The sequence below is a fragment of the Ambystoma mexicanum genome, chromosome 7q, assembly GCF_040938575.1.
Source record: "Ambystoma mexicanum isolate Mex_15411 chromosome 7q, UKY_AmexF1_1, whole genome shotgun sequence".
Lineage (NCBI taxonomy): Eukaryota > Metazoa > Chordata > Amphibia > Caudata > Ambystomatidae > Ambystoma > Ambystoma mexicanum.
In genome coordinates, this window is record NC_090941.1 from 273,705,829 (window position 1) to 273,722,163 (window position 16,335).

Here is a 16,335-nt window from a genome sequence, read left to right on the forward strand (position 1 = left end):
AGCCGTCTCCAGACTCTGTGGTCTCTGCGACTGCCAAGAAGAAATCCGCTGGGACGACGGCATCGACTTCCACTTCCCTGCCGGACAGTGAGGGGAAGAAGCTAGATACCATAAGACGTCTGGTAATTTCATTGGTGGCGATGACAATTAAGGTGGTCAACACTCTCGCTATCGTGGCTTGCTACGATAGGGAGCTGTGGTTTAAAATCGCCCCTGGCGACAAGAGGGCGGAGGCCCTTGAAATCTTACAGGAAGGCGAGGTAGATTCGGACCACGCCATTACGGTGGCCATGGACATCGCAGACACTGGCTTCCGACAGATGGGCAACAGCGTTTACCTTCGCCGGCATGGCTGGCTCAGGGCCACCGACTTCAGTCAGGACGTTTAGATGAGGGTACTGGACATGCCCTTCGATGGGAACAACTTGTTCGGCAAGGCAGTAGACGAATCACTGCAGGCCATCAAGGCAGACACCGAGACGGCCCATGCCTTGGGCCCGCTCCATCAACGACGGCTGTCCTTTCGGACCTCCGGAGGCAAGTCACAAGGTGCCTCCAAAGGATTCAGCGGCAGCTCTTGCTCTTACCGTCAGGCTGGCTGCTCATCGTTGCAGGAGGCCAACAGAGGCCGCAAGAAGACTGGCGGACATTGTTGTCGTCGTCAAGGGGCCCAAGGCAGTAAGGCCTTGGCGTAGCAGGACTGAACTGGCCGTGGTGTCGGGGCCCCCACCCCAGCACCCCGGTGGGAGGCCGGCTGGGTAATCCATCTCCACTGACCATTGGGTGCTGGATGCCATGGCCTATGGGCACACTCTGGAGTTCCAAAGAAAGTGTCCCCGTTTTCCACCCGTGGCCAGGAAAGAGAACCACATTCCTCAACTACTTCTAGAGGTACGAACAATGCTAAAAAAGGGTGCGATAGAGATCGTCCCAAAGAGGCTGCGGGGCTCCGGAGTACACTCGCGGTACTTTCTTGTTCGAAAAAAGACCAGCGGCTGGTGGCCCATCCTAGATCTCCGCCACCTCAACAAATGCATAAAATCCCTGAAATTCCGGATGGTCTGGGACAGCTGGAAGAAGGGGACTTTGTGTTGTCTCTGGACCTGGAGAATGCCTACTTCCACATCCCCATTCACAAGGGGTACCAGAAGGTTTTGCGCTTCGTAGTCCAAGGACGGCACTACCAGTTCAGGGCCCTCCCCTTCGGTCTGAAGTCGGCCCCAAGGGTCTTCAAGTGCCTGGCACCGGTGGCAGCGCGCTGTCACCTGCAGGGGATCCATGTCTACCCCTATCTGGACGATTGGCTCATCCTAGCGAAGTCAAAGGAACTCGCTGTCGAACACACAGCGAGGACCATCCGCCTGCACACGGAACTGGGGTTCTCGATAAGCTATGCGGAAGTCCTGCTTGGAGCCATCGCAGGACACCCAGTTCCTGTGAGCCAGACTCAACACGGTGGCGCGCCTAGCTGCCCTGTCGGAGGACAGGATAAAGGCCATCCTGGGCAAGGTACAATGGCTGTTGGCCATGAAGGTTGCCACGGTGAGGTCCATCTAGTCCCTACTTCGCATGATGTCGTTATGCATCTACCTTGTTCGGCTGTGCAGACTGCGGATACGGCCACTGCAGGAGTTCCTTGACGCCCGCTGGATGCAGGCGAAGGGAAGCTTCGAGGACAAGATCGCCCTCAACAAAACATTCAATCGGGCAATTCTATGGTGGGGGGTCTGCACGCATCTAGTGGCGGCCACGAACTTCCAGACCCTGGCGCATCAGGAGAGACGGTGGGTGACAATGGACGCCTCCCCGCAGGGATGGGGCGCACACACCGGAAATCTCCACGCAAGAGGCCTCTGGCTCCCGGAGAAGTCGTTGCACATCAACGTCCTGGAGCTCCGGGCCGTGTTTTGGGCCCTCAAGTCAGTCCTTCCGTCCCTCAAGGGCATGGTGGTACGGGTCTTCACCGACAAAACCACAACGATGTTCTACATTCGGAAGCAGGTGGGCACCAGATCCCCTGCTCTCTCCAAGGAAGCGCAGGACCTTTGGCACTGGGCCATCGCTCAAAGGATGTTCCTGGTACTTTTTTCATCTGGTAGGAGTGAAGAACACTGTTGCCGACTCACTCAGCAGGGAGCTGTGCTCTTGCCACGAGTGGGAAATTCGTCAGGATCAGGTGGACCTACTGTTTCGACGATGGGGCAATCCCCAGATCGATCAGTTTGCGACGGCAACAAACACCAAGTGCCGGAGCTTCGCCAGCAGGTTTCCCCAGCCGGGGAGCATGGGGGATGCGTTCTCATTCCCCTGGGACAGCCTGTTGCCGTTGCTCCTATGACTCATCAGTCAACTCAGACGGTCGTGGTGCAGGATGATCCTCGTCGCAGCGGCGTGGCCGAGGCAGATATGGTACCCGGATCTTCTGGACTTGTCAGCATCCCCTCTAGTCACGCTTCCGGCAGACGCAGATCTTCTCGCCAGGGAAGGAGGCGCGATCTTGCACCACGACCAGTCGTCGCTGAACATGCGGGCCTGGCTCCTGCAGCGCTAGAGTTTGGTGGATACGAGATCCCGGCAGACTGCAAGGAGGTGCTGGTCAAGGCCAGGGCTTCTTCGACTCTTAAGTGCTACGGACATAAATGGAAGAGGTTCACCGTCTGGTGATGTGCACAGAAGATAAATCCTCTAGGGATTACGGCCCCTCAAGTGCTGCGGTACTTGCTGTCGCTGGGCAAGGCAGGACTGGTGCATGCCTCTATCAAGATCCATCTGGCGGCTATCTCCCGCTACACCAGAACTCTGGGACGATTGTCGCTGTGGTCGCATCGCATGGTGCATGAAAGGACTTTTCCGTTCGTTCCCACCAGTGAAGGCTCCAGTACCGGCGTGGGAGCTCAATGTGGTGCTGACTAGGCTCATGGGTCCCCTTCGTCGCCGGCTGAGAGGACTTTGCACTCGCTGGATGTGGCTAGAGCGCTGAAGTTCTACGTGGACCGCACAGAGTTTTCCGAAGACGTCACAGCTGTTTATGAACTTTGGACCTGTGTACCAGAATCCTCATTCACAAGGGACACCGCAAGTTCCTGCGCTTCGTCGTTCAGGGGAAGCATTACTGATTCAAGGCCCTGCCCTTCAAGATTGAAGTCGGCACCCAGAGTCTTCACCAAGTGTCTGGCGCATGGGGCGGGCAATCTGCGACTTCAAGGGATCCATGTCTACCCCTACTTGGACGACTGGCTCATGCGGGCCAGCTCACGGAGCGCTGCTGTCGACCACACAGTCAGGACCATCTACCTACTCACGGATCTGGGGTTTTCAGTAAATTATGTAAAGCCTGCTTGACTCCATCGCAGGACGCGCTGTTCCTGGGATCACAGCTCAACAGTGTCATGCCTGGCGTCTCCTTTGGAGGAGAGAGTGGCAGCCATCCTGGGCACGGTGCAACGGCTGCTCGCTCTGAAGATCGCCACGGTGAGGGCCATCAAGTCTCTGCTCAGCATAATGTCATACATTTATCTCATTCGACTTTGCAGGTTACGGATGCGCCCACTGCAGGAGTTCCTCAACGCCCGTTGGTTACAACGAGAGGTTCCATCGGGCGATAAGGTGGTGGGGCGTGCGCGCTCATCTGATCGGAGGCGCGGATTTCCAGGCCCCACCGCACAGGGAGAGCCCACACCGGAAGTCTTCACGCTAGAGGCCTGTAGCTGGCAGAAGAGAAGACGTTGCACATCAACGTTCTGGAGCTACAGGCAGTGTTTTGAGCCCTCAAATCGTTCCTGCCGTCCCTCAAGGGCAGGGTGATGCGGGTCTTCACAGATAATACCACCACAATGGTTTACATCAGGAAACAGGGGGGCACCAGGTCCCCAGCGCACTCCAAAGAGGCGTAGGACTTATGGCATTGGGCCGTCGCTCAGTGGATGTTCCTCATCCCGTTTCATCTGGCAGGAGTAAAGAACACGTTCGATGACACTCTGAGCAGGGAGCTTTTCTCTTGCCACGAGTTTGAACTTCGGCAGAGTCTAGTGGAGAACCTGTTACTCAAATGGGGCAATCGCCAGATCGACTTGTTTGCGAAGTCGTCGAACACCAAGTGATGGAGGTTTGCCAGCAGGTATCCCCAGCAGGGCAGCATGGGGGACGCATTCTCATTCCCTTGCGAAGGCCTCTTTCTGTATGCACTCCCTCCGTTGCCGTCATCAGTCAACTCAAACGGTGCCGGTGCTGGATGATCCTAGTCGTACCGGAGTGGCCGAGGCAGATCTGGTACCCAGACCTTCTCAGCACGTCAGTGTCCCCACCAGTCAAGCTGCCATTGGTCGCGGATCCTCTCGCCAGGGAAGGGGGCACCTTTCTTCACCATGATCCAGGGTCTCTGAACCTGAAGGCCTTGCCCCTGCAGCGCTAGAATTCGGTGGCTATGAGGTCCCGGCGGACTGCAAGGAAGTTCTCGCCAAGGCTAGAGCATTGTCTACTTTGAAATGCTACGGTCCCAAGTGGAATAGATTTGCTATTTGGTGCCGTTCCCAGAAGATCGACCCTACGAGGATCAAGGCCCCTCTGGTGCTTCAATATTTGCTGCTGTTGGCCAAATTGGGGCTAACCCACGCTTTAATCAAGATTCATCTGGCGGCTATCTCCTGCTACACCAGATCCCCAGGACGTCCATCCTCAAGGGATTATTCCGTTCTTTCCCACCAGTGAAGGCTCTGGCCTCGGCGTGGGAGCTCAATGTGGTGCTTACTGGGCTCATGGGACTGCCATTCGAGCCTATGCATTCTGCATCACTCCAGTTTCTGTCGTGGAACCAGCTTTTCTCATGGCCATCAACTCTGCGCGACGAGTGGGGGAGATCAGGCCCTCTCCTGTAAACCACCTTACTTGACTTTCCACGAGGCGAGGGTGGTGCTATGGACGCACCCCTCCTTCATGCCCAAGGTGCCATTGGACTTTAATCTAAATGAGCCCTTGGTGTTGCCTGTGTTTTTTCTGACGCCTTTGTCGCCGGCAGAAAGGACTTTTCATCGCTGGATGTGGCTAGAGAGCCCAAGTTTTATGTGGCCCGCACAAATTGTCTCCGGAAAACCTCTCAGCTCTTTCTGAACTTTGGTCCTGTGAGCCATGGGAAGGCCCTGTCCAAGGCTTCCATTTCCAGGTGGCTCTCCGGCTGTATCACCCACTGTCGCCGGTTGATGAACCAACTGCTGCCTGGCCATCCAAGAGCCCATTCCAACAGGACGATCGCTGCTACAACTGCATTCCTGTCTGGTGTGCCCCTGCTGGACATCTGCAGGGCTGGTACGTGGAGGTCAGCGCACACCTTCACAAAATTTTACTGCGTCGACCGGGATTCCAAGGAGGAGTCAAGAGTTGGCCAAGCAGTGCTGCAAACTTGTTGGCTTGAAGGTGAGCCTTGTGTGGAGGTAAGAGATGCTTATGTTGAGCCTTCCCACCTCCCGTGGTTGTGCATGTGTATAGTGCTATGTAGTCTTTATTCATGAGCATGTGAATCCATGCCAGACCCCATGCTGGAGAAGGAACATGTTACCCATAACTGTTGTTCTCCAGCATGGGTCTGGCCTGGATTCACATGCAAAGCCTCCCGGCTACCCCTCTGCGGCTCTTCTCTTGGTCCTACTGCCACTTTACGTGCTACCAAATCTGAAGATGGCTTCCAGAGAAAGGGGGCTTAGGTAGAGGGCAGTCATTGGCTGGGGGCAGTATGACCCAGAGCTCAGTGATTGGTTGTTAGGAGAAAGACAGTTCAGAAATGAAACTGAAACTGATGACGGGGAATATTCATGAGCATGTGAATCTATGCCAGACCCATGCTGGAGAACAGTTACAGGTAAGTAACTTATTCCTTATGATACTATTACCTTGACCAATTCAGAATAAATGCAATTTAGGGGTCTAGGCCTTGCTCGATCGCCCCTACAAGTGCATTTCATGCTGAAATGTGATGGGCAGAAGTTGAGTTAGTTAAATTGAAGCCGCTATGCTACTGTATAAAATTATGGACTCATTCCAATATAGTAAAATATAGAGAAACAATGCGTGGTGTATTGGGAAATGTTGAAGGCCCAATGCCCCCATGGTACAAATTTGTTAGGCACGTTTTTGTTTAAAATACGACACCATAATATCTGTTAAAACTGGAAACTATCTTAAACTCGCAGCAGTAGGTGAAATTAGCCTATCATCACAGTTCTGTCATGTTTCTGCTTTGTTAAGGCCGCACATAAAAAAGACAGATTTATTTCGGTCTATTTTGTGCTGCCCTCCAAAAATTACATGGCTGAGATTGTTTTTTTTTAATTGGGGGGGGGGTTTCCCCTCCCCAGATCCCCTTTGTTTATTTATTCATTTGCAATTGTTGTATAGCTCTACTCACCCATAGGTCTCAAAGCGCACAGAGAACAGAACAAAACATACAGATATCAGAGCAGGGTGAGAGCATCCTGGGGTAAGAAGAATAACTAAATGCAAAGCCTAATCTGGGTCAAGGTTGAACAGATGGGTTTTGAAACGCTTCTTAAACTCACTACAGGTCTTAGCATGCCTGAGATCGAACAGTAGTTTATTCCGGGATAGGGGAGCCTGAACATCAAAAGTAGAGCTGCCAAAGGTTTTAAGATTATACCTTGACTGGGAGAGTTTTAACGTATCATAGGACAACAGATTTCGGACTGCTGGGGGAGAAGTAAGACGATCCATGAAGTTTTTAGGGGCTTCCTTGTGCACACATATATAGGTCAAAGAGAGAAATGTATGCATGACCCAATGTTTGACTTGAAGCCAATGAAGGCTCTGTCTAGCATCGGTAATGTGTTCCCTGCGGGACAACCCAAGGACAGCTCTAACGGCTCCATTCTTCGCGACCTGCATGGCCTGTAGATTAGTCTGCCTTGGATGTCCCCACTAGCAGACCATTACAATAATCTAGGTGCGAGTTGACTAGCGTGGTAGCTAAAGTGGATCTGTTTTTTAGAGAGATGTAGGGGCGAATGTGGTTCAAGAGTTTAGAGATATATCTGCATGATGCCTGCACGCTAGCAACATGAGGCTTCATGGCGAGTTCTACGTCCAATATCAAGCCCAAGGCTTTCACCCTGCTTGATGCTTCAATTTGGTTACCAGCTATGGTGAAACTCTCATATTCTAACATCTTTTTTAGTCTTTGTCGAACGCTAAGATCAATAATTCCTTTTTTTAGGGGTTAAGTGCAAGCAAGTTCGTAAGCATCCAATCCTGAATACCATTGTAGATTAGATTAATGGGATTGGAGTCAGTGTGATGACATCCAGTCAGCTCAACAATGTTTTGCATATCAGCGTAATTTGCCGACTGAGCATCCAAACTATCAAGTAGGGTGAGCAGTGACATGATGTACACAGCAGAGGGGAAATGCATGACCCCTGGGGGACACCACAGGTGGTAAGCGTGGGTACTGAGCTAGCATTCTGTATGGCAACCCTGGCACTCCTGGGACCAAGAAACGAGAGAATCCACTGAGCAGCTGTATCCAAGCAGTACTCCTGTTCACTTAATCTGGTGACCAACAAAGTGTGGTCAACCAGGTCAAAAGATGTGGAAAGATCCAACAGCAAAAAGAGAGCGGGCTTGCCGTTATCTATTAAGCTGGCAATGTTGGATTTGAGATTGGTAAGGGCCGTTTCGAGGGGATTGGGTCCTCCGATGTATTCCATATCTATGACATGTAATCACCACAGCTGTGCTGCTTCGGAAACTTTTTTCTGCGTCGATGACGTCGATGCGCCGTCGTCGAGGGCCTCCTCCGACGTCATCCGATGTGATAAGTAGGACGCACGACGCACGTAGCCTCAGTTCCGTTTTTTCTGCGAACGTGTTGCTTCGTGAATCTCGGTTAACGCCTTGACTCTTTGGAGTTCTGTTCTTCTCGGTTCTTCGAACCTGTTCATTTTGTGAAAATCCTTCGTGTGAAGATGTCTTCTACTTCGTCTTCGACCCCGCGTCCGGGTTTCAAGAAGTGCGGGGAGTGTGGGTCCAAGATGTCGGTGACGGACTCGCACGACGCCTGCCTCTGGTGCTTCGGGGAGGCCCACGACACGGATGACTGTATCGACTGCCAGTCGCTCACGTCCAAAGCCTTACGCGAACATAAGAAGAAGTTGTCGGTAGGTCGGGTGTCCAAGCCCAGGAAGTCGAAGTCTGCGGGGCTTTCGACGGATGATTCGGGGGGTGACTCTCCGCGTCATCGTCGGAAGTCTTGTGGGTCTCCTTCTAGGAGTCGGTCTCGCCACTCCTCAGCCTCTTCGAGGCATTCTCGGAAGCGCCGACACCGGTCGTCTTCCAGGTCCTCTTCGGAGGACTCTGCCCGGCACGTCGCTTACCCCACCAGCCGTGCGACGCCCGAGGAATGGGCTTCCTTCAGGAAGAAAATGCTGGCGATTCTTGAGTCGCAGGGTACTAAGCCGTCCGCGCCCCCGAGTGGGGTCGGTCGTGAGAGGTTGAGAGACACCGCTCGCAAGAGTGGTCGGCACAAGTCACGGGAGAGGTCCCGTTCGGACAAGGAGACTCGTTCTCGACGTACCCGTTCCAGGTCCCGGTCCTCGACGCGTTCGAGACCGCATGCACCTGTGAGGTCTTCGAGGAAGACATTGACATCTGAGGCGTTGAGGGCGTCGACAGGCTTTCTCGAGGCTCCCGCTCTGAGGAAGTCGTCGGAGCCGTCGACGCTCAGGTCGTCGAGGGACACGCTCGGGGCTCCGGCTTCGAGGGCTGTGTCGACGCCGCCGATGCTGGAGGCGCTGCATCTGACGTCGACGCCGATTTCCTCGACGCCGATCCTCTCCGCGCCGATGCCGGTTCTCTCGACGCCGATTCGCTCGACGCCATCAACGCCTTTCGTATCGGAGGTACCCCGTGGCACGGGAGAACCCCCTAGGAAGGCTCTGGTTAAGAGCAAGCACTCTCGGGTGCCTTCTTTTCGCCACCTGGACTATATTTCAGAGGCGGATGAGGATTCTGATGGCCTGGTTCCTAGTCAGGTTCCAGATGAAATTGTCTCGGGCCATAGTCAGTTTGACGATTTGAGACAGTCACTGCATGATGCCAGTGGACTGGACACCTCTCCGGAGGTGGAGGTTTGTAGGCCTGAGCCTGGCTCTCATGCCGATTCCTCGTACCGGCGCCTTATGGCTAGGGTTTCTGAGTACTTGGGATGGTCTGCTCCCCCAGGGGAGTTTGTGCAGGATGATCTGACGGACATCCTGATGTTGGTCCCCCAACTGATCCGGTACTGCCGTTCCATATGGCTTTACAGAGAAGGGTGGCGGCGGCTTGGACTGCTCCGGAGAGTCTCCCGGCGGTGGGCAGATCCTTGTCGCGAAAATACCGTCCAGCCAGTAGCGACCCCTGCTACTTGACCAGGCACCCCACTCCGGAGAGTTTGGTGGTGCAGGCGGCCACGGCCCCGGCAAAGCAGGCGTCGTACCCTACCATCCCTCCTGATAGGGACGACAAACGTTTTGATGGCTGGGCAAAGAAAGTGTTTTCTTCTGGTGGTATGGCGCTTCAGGCGGCCAACTCCATTTGTGCCTTGTCTCGTTTCACACACACTCTGTGGAACTGTGTTGCATTAGCGGCTGAACATATTCCCGAAGGGGACGAACGGGATGGTTTCCTTGCTATGGTCCAGGATGGTAAGGATGCCATGTGTGAGTCCGTTCAGTCGGGTTTGGACTTAGCTGAATGCGTCAGTAGGTCCATGGCGGCGAGCACCGTAATACGCAGGTTTGCCTGGTTGCGGAAGTCGGGGTTTGCTCCTGATGTGCAGTCCCGGCTCCTCAACATGCTCTTTGACGGTGAACACTTTTTTGGCAGCAAGGCTGACGAGAGCCTTGAGAGGTTGCAGACCTCAAAAGCTGCAGTGAAGTCATTGGGCGCTGCAGTTCGCCAACCTCTGCCTTTTCATCCTAGGGGACAGCAGTGGAGGGGTGCTTCCTTTCGCTATTACACCTTCAGTAAAGCGAGAGGAGCTGGCAGTCAAAGAGGCCAACGCAGGGGTACCAGAGGTGGACGACAGGGTACCCGTGGTGCCAGAGCCGCTCGGGCAGTTGCCTCTTTGCCCTCAGGTAACGCCACAGCCGCTCCCATTCAGTCATGAGGCCATGTCCCATGGTTCTCTGGTTGGGGGAAGGCTGGCGCAGCATCTTGTAGAGTGGCAAGCCATTACTTCAGATGTGTGGGTTCTGGAGATCATAACCCACGGCTACTGTCTTCCCTTTCGGCACAGGCCTCGCGACAATCCACCGGGGAACCTCTCTTTGCAGAGTCCGGATCTGCTTCTTGCGCAGGAAATTCAAGCCGTGCTGGAGAAAGGCGCCATAGAACTGGTGCCTGTAGCGGAGAGGAACAAGGGATGGTATTCCCCTTATTTTCTGATTTCGAAGAAAGACGGGGGATTGAGACCCATCATGGACTTGCTCGGTTTGAACAAACTCCTCAGGAAGGACAAGTTCAAGATGGTTACTCTCTCTCAAGTCCTCCAGGCCCTTCAGCTTCAGGACTGGTTGGTGTCACTCGACCTCAAGGATGCTTACTTCCATGTGCCGATCCATCCCAAGCACAAGAAGTACCTGAGGTTCGCGGTTGGCGACTCGCACTTTCAGTTTCGGGTCGTGCCGTTCGGATTGACCTCCGCCCCGAGGGTTTTCACCAAGCTCATGGTGGTGGTGGTAGCGCATCTCAGGCAAGGGGGATTCACGTCTACCCCTACCTGGACGATTGGTTGATCAGGGGGAGCTCTCCCGAGCAAGTCCTGGATCATCTGTCCGTCACCTGCCACTCCCTTCACAGGCTGGGCTTCTCCCTCAATTTAAAGAAGTCCCATTTGACGCCAACACAGCGGCTCCAGTACATCGGAGCAGTGCTCGACACTTCCCTGGGGCAGCGTTTTCCTCCCCAGGTGAGGGCTCTTCACATTCAGCAGATGGTGCACAAGTTTCAGCATGCCCAGACGCTCCCAGCGTTCGAGTTCTTGAGGTTGCTCGGCCTCATGGCATCCTGCAATCTTCTGGTGCCAGATGCTCGCCTGCGGATGAGATCTTTGCAGTGGGCGCTCAAGACCCAATGGTCGCAGTCCTCCGGCAGGATGTCGGACCCGGTTCAGGTGCCGTCCTCGGTCGCCCGTGACCTTCTGTGGTGGGCCGTTGAAGGCAACTTGATGAAGGGGGCTCCATTTTGGCTTCCCTGGCCGGAGGTGACGATCGTGACAGATGCATCCCTCACGGGTTGGGGAGCTCCTGCCAACGGGCTGACAGTCAGCGGTCGTTGGTCTCCGTCGGAGTCCAGACTCCATATCAATCTGTTGGAGCTGAGGGCCGTCAGGCTAGCCCTGAAGGCTTTTCTGCCGACTGTGCGAGGAAAGAGGGTCCTGATCCTGACGGACAACACAGTGGCCATGCACTACCTCAACAAAAAGGGGGGGGCAGGGTCACTTCCTCTGTGCAGGGAGGCGATGCAGCTCGAGTTCTGGGCTATCCAGCAGGAAGTTTCGATCTCGGCAGTTCATCTGGCCGGAGACGAAAACGTGACGGCGGACGCTCTGAGCAGGCAGAGCACGATCTCTCACGAGTGGGAGTGGGCTCAGGAGATTCTCCTGGAGATCTTCGCCCTTTGTGGGACCCCTCAAGTGGATCTCTTCGCCTCCAGTGTCAACCGGAAGTGCAAAAGGTTTTGCTCGCGGGAATTTCCTCCAAAAGGAGCCTTAGGAGACGCGTTCGTGGTGGAGTGGTCATTCCCGCTGCTGTACGCGTTTCCTCCAGTCCCCGTCATCCCGCAAGTGCTGCGGAGGTTTCGGAAGTTCGGTTCCCGGATGATCCTCATTGCTCCGGCGTGGGCTCGGAGGACGTGGTACCCGGACCTTCACGACTTGTCCATCTGCACCTCCGCGTCGTCTTCCCTACCGAGACGATCTGCTCTCACGGGAGGGGGGTCAGGTTCTCCATCCAGAGGTCAGATCCCTCAACCTTCACGCTTGGCTTCTGAAAGGTTGAGGTATAGGGATTGGGACCTCCCTGAAGACGTGATGGAGGTGTTGCTTTCGGCCCGTAGGCCAGCAACAATGTCTCTGTACAGTTGCCGTTGGCGTAAGTTCTGCGACTGGTGCAGAGTTCAGAATGTGGATCCTTTTGCATGTGACATCCCCATGGTTCTGTCCTTTTTACTTTCTTTGGCCCACAGGGGCTTGCAAGTGGGTACCATTAAAGGTTACCTGGCGGCGCTGTCCATCTTTAAGCGCTCGTCTGAAGAGTGTTCTTACTTTAAAATCCCTTTAATTTCACAGTTTCTGAAAGGGCTCACTAATGTGTTCCCTCCGTCACCTTTCCTGGTGCCCGGTTGGGATTTAAACCTTGTTCTTAAGTTTCTTATGGGTGCTCCGTTTGAGCATTTACATTCTTGCCCTTTGAGGCTGTTAACTCTGAAAACTGTGTTTTTAGTTGCGGTTACTTCCGCTCGCAGAGTGAGTGAGTTACAGGCACTTTCAGTTAAGCCACCCTTCACTGTATTTCACAAGGACAGGGTTGTCCTTAGAGTTCGTCCTTCTTTTCTTCCGAAGGTAGTGACGGAATTTCATTTGGCCCAGAAGGTTGTTCTTCCGGCATTCTATCCTCCTCCGCATCCTGGTAAGGAAGAGGAGAGGCTCCATAGGCTTGATCCTAGGAGAGCTTTAAGCTTTTATGTTTCACGCATGTCCCGGGTCAGAGTGGACGATCAACTCTTTATTGGTTACGCTGGAAAGCGTTTGGGGCAAGCTGTGACGAAACAGACTGTCTCGCTGGATTATTTTGGCCATCTCGGAGTGCTACCGCTTGGCGGGTAAGGACCCACCGGCTGGCTTGCAGGCCCATTCTACCAGGGGTATGGCTGCGTCTACTGCCCTGCAGAGGGGTGTTCCTTTTCGCAACATCTGTGATGCAGCCACCTGGGCTTCAGTACATACATTTGTACATCACTATTCCCTCGATTCCATCCGAGCACAGGATCTGGCCTTTGGCAAGGCGGTCCTTTGCTCTATTTGATTGGCTATTCTAAATTTTGATTCTAAATTCTTTTCCTCCTCCTTGCTCTGGTACTGCTTTGGGAGTCTGTCATAGATATGGAATACGTCGGAGGACCCAATCCCCTCGAAGAACAAGTTACTTTCTTACCTGGTAACGTTCTTTCGATGGGATGGTCCGACGACGTATTCCATATCGCTCCCGCCCTGCCTTCCCCGCTGCAGAATTTCTTTTGCGATTGCAGCTTACGTTCCGCAAGGCTTTGTGTCTGACTGGCAGTTGACTAGTGTCACACGTTCTGGGGGGAAAAAACTACAACTGAGGCTACGGGTGTCGTGCGTCCTACTTATCACATTGGATGACGTCGGACGTCGGAGGAGGCCCTCGACGACGGCGCATCGACGTCATCGACGCAGGACGCAGACGCCGAAAAAAGTTTCTGAAGCAGCACAGCTGTGGTGATTACATGTCATAGATATGGAATACGTCGTCGGACCATCCCATCGAAAGAGCGTTACCAGGTAAGAAAGTAACTTGTTCTTTTGTCCCGTGTCTATGCCTGAAACCTGATTGTTGCTGATTCAGGATACAATTATTTTCAACAAAGTCTTGAAATTCTAAATAAGCAACACGATCTAGAATTTTTAAAAGAAATGGTACATTTGTAATTGGGCGATACTGTTTGGGAACATTCGGGTCTAGGTTTATTTTTTTTAGGAGTTTAGGAGAGGAGTGATCCATGACTCCTTCAAAATCATGGGAACAGTAGATTCCGCAAACGATAGGTAAACTAATGTGGTTACCCAAGGCACAAGGGTCTCAATACAGGCCTTACAGATAGTTGGACAACTGTTGCCTAGCTTTCATCCCCTTCCACCTTGCACCCCATCACATACACACAACCAGTTTCACTGAGACTCTTTTTCCCACTCTTGGACATGATTTATGGTGTTCCTTTGACTGCTAATGTGTTTTATGGGCTATGGGGTCCTTTACTCCAGAGGGTCTCATGTGTTTTTACTATGTGTGTTACACAGCACCCTCCGTGCAGTGACACAGGGGTGTCATAGTGACACCCCACCATAGACTCCATACCCTGGGACTGACTTTCTCCCAGGGCATGTAAAGTCACTATTGGCTTTATTAGTCCCAAATTATGAACAGAAACCAGTACAAACCATCATATTGTGGACGTACTGGTCGGGGCAATTCGATTGCCCCGGGGTCTGTTAGTCGAGGGGGCACGTCTCCGTCCCCCCTGATCGAGTTTTGGCTGGTGGCAGTGGATACTACTTTTTATATTCGACCGCGAATATATCCCTATGGGATTTTCCCATTGTTCGAGGCTACCAACTTTAATGATTTCATTCTCATAGCCTCGAACATACCGCCGGTTTATTTAATATTAATTCGGCGGTTGGTATTTTTTGCCAGGTCTCGATTCTAAAATAGCGTTTGTGTTCTCTTCTGTGACTCCAACCCAAGTCGAGCCCTTTGTTCCACTTTTGGCGAGCTTCTCCACAGAGCCTCCAAAAGTGGTGCCACTCTGTCTGGTTACCACAGCGGGTGTGGGAGTGGGTTTAGGTACCCTGGACTGAGTTACCTTGGTAACTCAAGTCGCACTCTTGTGTGATAGGCCCAAGTGGTGAGCCGGCCGGCTCACCACTTAGCATGTTTGATTGACATCTAGGCTGAGTGAATGGGGGTGTGCTGCATAAAAGCAGGGCTTTGGGGACTGGAACTTCAGAAGTCGCCACAGGACCTGAGAATCCGACGAGGGAGAAGCTGAGCCGACCTGCTACGACGACACCACCATTGGAGCCCTGCGGAACCGACTCACCACTTCCCGACGACAGAGAAGATCTCCCTGCTGGAGAGTCTTCTTCCCCTGACTGGTGGGCACAACCAGTTTATCTTCTTTTTCTCGCATCCCAGGACGTCTTGTGGTCGAATTGCCCGTGCCAAGCACCCCGGCAACCAGATAGCCAGTTACCACTGGACCGCAAACCAAAGGACCGCTCCTTTTAACTGAGAACTCTGCGGCTGGTTTCTTCCCTGGCAGTGCAACGGACTCCTGTCTTCCTCCCCGACGAGATCCTCCCTTGCCCCGGACGAAGCACCGACTTGCATCCGCTGCCAGGAACAACTGCCCCCGCTGGAGTATTCTCACCACTTTAAGGTACCGCGTCCGCCAGGCCTCCCTTTCTAAAGATTGCTACAAGGTAATAATAATCCCTTATCCTTCTGGACTGGGCTGGCCGCCTTGACCATCTAACTGGTCCCTTTCTTTTGGGCCAACTCTTCCTGAACCTTTTCGAGACTTTTGTGCACTTTTTAACCGTGACACCTTGGACACATTTCGTTCTGATCCTCTTAAAGTGGATCTGGCTTTCTGAACTCTAACTTCACGGTTTGACTGTGCCTTTCTCTCTTGCTGTGTTCTTGTGAAAGTGTTGGGATCTGTCTCAATTTATACTCTGCTTTTCTCTCCCTTTTAAAACGAATTATTAGAGTGCCATCTGCGTTAAGCGCTCACTGCTGTATGAAAATAAGTGGGGCTTTACTTAAGACTTGTCTAATATTCTTTTAAGGGAGTGTATATCTTTTAGTGACCGTGTTTTTGAACTGCTTAAAATTAGTGCCTGTGTGTTTTACTAGATGTGTTTTAAATAAATAATTATCTCTTTTACACCAAGCTCTGGTCAGTGTTTGCTTGTTCTACTGTGTTCTTTTGACCTATTGTGAATACTCTGTATACTGCCTAACTCTTCTTGAGGGAAGTCTGACTGCTCAGCCACAGCTACCAAGTGAATCTGTGTGGTACAGACTGCTGCCAAGTGGGTTTACTGCCAAACACCTGTAGTCTTAAATCTTTTGCAGTGGTCCCAGAGGGAACTGCACAGGTTTCTGCCTAACACCCCCTACCCTTCTCAAACATTCCTTTTCTCACACACAGACACTCGCTCACCTGACACTTCCGCAACTCTTCCTCTGGGTCCCGCTGTGCCTGTCAGCCCCTGTGCACACCTTTTGCATCGCAGGGGCTGACATATTTAGAAAGACCACTCTGTGCAGTCGCAGAGCGGTCTTTCTAAATCGATCTTTTTTTTTCTAGGTAAATAGAATACTATTATTTCACTTAATACCATCATGACTGTGCTGCAGAGCTAAAAGCGAAAGAAAATGGGGGTAGAAGGGTGATTAAAGAAAATCAATTATTAAAATGAATACACAGCTTTAAGTACTACCTTGAAGCATGGCTGCGCTATGCATGCGCGTTGTATAT

At 52.8% G+C, this 16,335-nt stretch overlaps 1 protein-coding gene across 5 annotated transcripts in view; it reads left to right on the plus strand.

Moving 5' to 3' along the window:
- Window positions 1–16,335, plus strand: part of PICK1 (protein interacting with PRKCA 1) — a 422,731-nt gene that overhangs the window by 339,732 nt on the left and 66,664 nt on the right. The gene's annotated exons all lie outside the window — the stretch shown is intronic.